A 5,675-nucleotide genomic window follows, 5' to 3' on the forward strand; every position below is an offset into this window, starting at 1 on the left:
CTTTTGAAGGAAGGAAATTTAAGAGAATATTTCAATCTTAGGAAAACTAGTGTAATAGTGTGTATATTTCTCTCTAAAACTAATATGTATATTTTTTGATAAAGAGGCAGAAGAGGATGAGAAAAAAAATAATATAAATATTTTTCATTAAAACTATAAAATTTATGAAGATTCATATTATAATAGAATTATATTTTAGATGATAATTCATTATTTCTAGAATAAAAAAATGAACAAAATATAAACAGTAGAAAAATCGGAAGAGAAGAAGTGTATGTGTATGATCATTTATCTTGGATATATACATCATTAGAAGAATTTGTGTTATGAGTCAAGTGAGATGATTGCTTCAATATGCCATTGTAAGCTAGAAGACGAAAGAGATTAAGAATTCTCAACTTGGATAAATTTATGTGAAACGACTAAGATGGTAAGGATTTGGTAAAGATGTTGGTCAATTGTTCGGAGGATAGAACTGGAAGTAACTTCAGCACCTCTGCTTGAGATTTTTGGTGGACAAGATGACAATCAACCTCCAAATATTTGAGACGTTCATGAAAGACAGGATTCACAGCAATATGCAAGGTGCATTGAATATCACAAAATAAAATCGGAGGACGCTCACAATAAATGTGCAAAAATTTTAGCAAGTTCAAAATTCACAATAACTCGCGTGGAAGAAGAAGAAATATCCAGTTAAAGAATATGTAGTATCTGGACAACCTGCCTAATCAGAATCACTAAAAGTAGATATGTGCAAAGTAGAAGTCCTGGGAAAGAAAAAACCATGACCAATATTGTTTTTTAAATACCAAAGAGCAGCTTTGTAATGCATCTCAGTATGTGTAACCATAAATTCGCTAAGTTGTTATGTCGCAGAAATAATGCCAGGCCGAGTTGTGTTTAGATAAATTAACTGACCAACAAGATACATATAAATAAAGAGATCCGAAAAAAGGGACTATCATCCTGGTAAAGACACAGTACTATCTACTAGAATAATAGTCATCTTACAACCCAAGAGAGCAGCATCATCCAAAAGATCCAAGTAATAATTATGATGTGATAAAGAGATGTCTTCAGCAGAATGAGCAATCTCAATACCTAAAACATACTTTTAGGTACCAAGATCTTTGATCTAGAAATGAGCATTCAGAGTTCTTTTAATAATGCCATTTCAAAAAGATAATATCCCAGTATGAATAATATCATTGACATAATTAGCAATATAGATACCTCATTGGTCTACTAATACTCACAAGATAAAAGAAGAAGAGATAGTTTCTCATACCCTATCTTGCTAGATTGGCGCATGTCATAAAGAGATTTTAATAAGCAGCATCACTAATTTGGTCTGCTCTGAGTAAGGCCAAGAGAAAGGACCATATACACTTCTTTGATATCATCATGAAGAAAAGTATTATTGACATCAAACTGATGAATTGGCTAGTTCTTGATCTAAGCTAGGGTCACTATAATGCGAATGGTTACTGATGTGGGAAAATCATCGGTAAAGAATTTCACAAAATTATCGCATTGTAAGTATAGTTTTAAACTGACAATTAAACCTCAATCAAATTTAAATTGTTTGTCACTTAAGCAAACCCAATAAAATTAATCGAAGTATTTAAACCTCGGGTCGTCTCTCAAGGAATTGCAGAAAAGTGTATATATTATTGGTTATGAAAAAGTATTTTTGGGTTTTGAGTTTAATAAGCAAGGAATGTAAATAATAAGAAAATAAAATAACAATTAAGAAAATCCTAACAAGGGTTGAGAATCGGAATTCCTATCTTCATTGTCATTGTCAATCATGGTGGTAATTGCAAATTGCTCTCACTTAGTTAACCTCTAACCATTGAAGGTAAGTAAAGTGAGCAATTTAACTTGAGTTCACAAGTCCTAATCAAAGACTAGAGTTAGTGAAGGTCAAGCCAACTAGCAACTTTCAATTATCATCCAACAAGAGACTTTGACAATTCAAGAGTTTCCAAATTACTCGATCCAAGCTAAGAGTACAAAATTCTAATTTAAAATCCAACTAAGCATTTTATCAAACACTTGGTAGGTACAAAATAAAAGCATAGAAAACTAACAAGGAAAGTAATTCTAAACAACCAATTACAAGCATTAATGACTAATAAATGAAGAAAGAAGCAATAAACATGAAATACCTCAAATTGTATTAAAAGAAAATTGAATTTAACATGAAGAGTTCACAAAATAAATTTGGAAAATAGAGAAATCAAAAAGAGAAAATAAACTAAGAAGTTAGAATAAGAGAATGTAGAATAAAAACTAAATTAAAGTGAGATAGAAATTTGAATTGGAGAAGAAATAAAGCTAAGAACCCTAAAACCTAGATAGAGGAGAGAGCCTCTCTCTCTCTAGAAATCTACATCTAAACCTAACTAATGTGTAAAATGAATAAATGATTAATTCCTCCAATTTATCCCACTCTGCAGCCTCTAATCTTCATTTCGAGCTTGAAACAGGGCCAAAAATAGCCCAGAAAATTCCCCCAAGCGATTTTTAATACGTGCAGCACGCGACACTCTGTCATGCGTATGCGTCGCCCACGCATACGCGTAGCTGCGCAATTTTCTGGTCACGCATACGCGTTGCCCACGTGTATGCGTCGGTTGTTTGCCACACCAGTCACACGTACGCGTCATACAACGCGTGCACGTCGCCCAACTACAAGGCAACTATGGCAAATTGCATATCATTTCAAAACCCCGGATGTAGCTTTCCAACGTAACTAGAAACCCCTCATTCGCACCTCTGTAGCTCAACTTATGATCAATTTAGTATGAAGAGGTCAGGATTGACAGCTTAACAATTCCTTCAATTTCTTGTATTCCTTCCACTTTTGCATGCTTCCTTTCCATCCTCTAAGCCATTCCTGCCCTATAAACCCTGAAAATACTTAACAAACATATCACGGCATCAAATGGTATAAGAGAGGATTAAAATTAGCAAATTTAAGGTCAAGGAAGCATGTTTTCAATCATAGCACAAAATCAGGAAGGAAAATGTAAAACATGCGACTTCTATGAATAAGTGTAAGAATAATGGATAAAATCCACTAAATTAAGCACAAGATAAACCCTAAAAATGGGGTTTTTCAATCTCTCCACACTTAAACGTTAGCATGTCCTCACGCTAAGCTCAAGAGAACTAAAAAAGTGAAGAAGAATGGTAGGATTTATGAAATGCAACCTATCTATATGAATGCAACTAAATGCAAAATGCTTTTACCTACTTGGTTAAAAGTAAATAAATCTTTTAAGAACAAATATAAACTGGATTCCACTAATTCAAATCACACAATAAAGTACAAGTAAACTTGCAAGAAGAAAGCTCGTGAAAGCCGGGAACAAAGAATCGAGCATCGAACCCTCACCGGAAGTGTATACACTCTAATCACTCAAGTGTTTAAGGTTAGATTCTCTCAATTCTCTACTAATCTTGCTTTTTAAGACTTGCTCTTCTTCTACCAATCAACAAAATTTTAATGCAAAAATACACATATCAAGGGGTCTTTTAAGGGTTGTAATGAGGTTAGGGTCAAGGTAGGATTGTATTTAGTTAAGTGGACTAAAATCTGAATCCTTGATTAACCCAAACTTCCCACCTAACCTAAGACAATCCATGTAATCAGAATATAAAATCTAACTACCCATTAACTATGTTTTCCTCATATTCATGCATCCCAATTTTGAGTACAGTATATATGCATTACTATCACCATTTACTTTGGGACATTTTGTCCCCTTTTTAGTTATTTTCTATTTTTTCTCTTTTATTTTTTTTGTTTTTATTTTTTTTCAATGAATATGATTAAGATATTGAATGCAATAATATATGCTTAACTATTTTTTTCATAAATTCACCAAAAATATACAGAACCCAATTCCCAAACCAAACGTTTCCAAACCCAATTTTTCCACACTTAATTCATGAGCACTCTCACTAGTCTAAGCTAACCAAGGATTCAAATTAAGTACATTATTGTTTTTTTGCTTAGAGTTGTTATGTGCTAAAGTAAAGAGCAAATGGGGTTAAAAGGCTAAACATTAGTTTGCAAAGGATAATGAAAAAGGATAAGGCCATATGGGTATGTGAGCTATAGTGAAACAAGGCCTCGATCACGTAAGTGCATGCATACATCAAACAATGGAAATATAGAATCAAGCAAGACAAATATCATAATTTTAGAGAGAATAACACACACCAAAATAAAACTGGTGCGCGAAATTGTGAACAATACTTTTTCACAACTCTCATAATCCCCGGTCATGAACCCCAAAAACTTGGTAGCTCAATACCATGGCATTACACAACTTCGCACAACTAACCAGCAAGTGCACTGGGTCATCCAAGTAATAAACCTTACGCGAGTAAGGGTCGATCCCACGGAGATTGTTAGTATTGAAGCAAGCTATGGTCATCTTGTAAATCTTAGTCAGGCAAACTCAAATGGATATGGTGATGAACGAAAATAACACAAAGGTAAAGATAGAGATACTTATGTAATTCATTGGTAGGAACTTCAGATAAGCGCATGAAGATGCCTTCCCTTCCGTCTCTCTGCTTTCCTACTGTCTTCATCCAATCCTTCTTATTCCTTTCCATGGCAAGCTCGTGTAGGGTTTCACCGTTGTCAATGGCTACCTCCCATCCTCTCAGTGAAAACGATTGCATATGCTCTGTCACAGCACGCGGAATTCAGCTGTCGATTCTCGGTCAGGCCGGAATAGAATCCATCGATTCTTTTGCGTCTGTCACTAACGCCCCGCCTGCTAGGAGTTTGAAGCACGTCACGGCCATTCAGTCATTGAATCCTACTCAGAATACCACAGACAAGGTTAGACCTTCCGGATTCTCTTGAATGCCGCCATCAGTTCTTGCCTATACCACGAAGACTCTGATCTCACGGAATGGTTGGCTCGTTTGTCAGGCGAGCACTCGGTTGTCAGGCGATCAACCATGCATCGTGCTATCAGGAATCCAAGAGATATTCACCCAATCGAAGGTAGAACGGAGGTGGTTGTCAGTCACACGTTCATAAGTGAGAATGATGATGAGTGTCACGGATCATCACATTCATCAAGTTGAAGAACAAGTGATATCTTAGAACAAGAACAAGCGGAATTGAATGGAAGAACAATAGTAATTGCATTAATACTCGAGGTACAGCAGAGCTCCACACCTTAATCTATGGTGTGTAGAAGCTCCACTGTTGAAAATACATAAGAACAAGGTCTAGGCATGGCCGAATGGCCAGCCTCCCAAAGTGATCAAAAGATCTAAAGAAAAAGGTTCCAAAGATCAAAAGATTCAAATACAATAGTAAAAGGTCCTATATATAGAAAACTAGTAGCCTAGGGTGTACAGAGATGAGTAAATGACATAAAAATCTACTTCCGGGCCCACTTGGTGTGTGCTTGGGCTGAGCAATGAAGCATTTTCGTGTAGAGACTCTTCTTGGAGTTAAACGCCAGCTTTAGTGCCAGTTTGGGCGTTTAACTCTCATTTGGGTGCCAGTTCCGGCGTTTAACGCTGGGATTCCTGAGGGTGACTTTGTACGCCGGTTTGGGCCATCAAATCTTGGGCAAAGTATGGACTATCATATATTGCTGGAAAGCCCAGGATGTCTACTTTCCAACGCC

The sequence above is a fragment of the Arachis hypogaea genome, chromosome 4, assembly GCF_003086295.3.
Source record: "Arachis hypogaea cultivar Tifrunner chromosome 4, arahy.Tifrunner.gnm2.J5K5, whole genome shotgun sequence".
In the NCBI taxonomy this organism is placed as follows: Eukaryota; Viridiplantae; Streptophyta; class Magnoliopsida; order Fabales; family Fabaceae; genus Arachis; species Arachis hypogaea.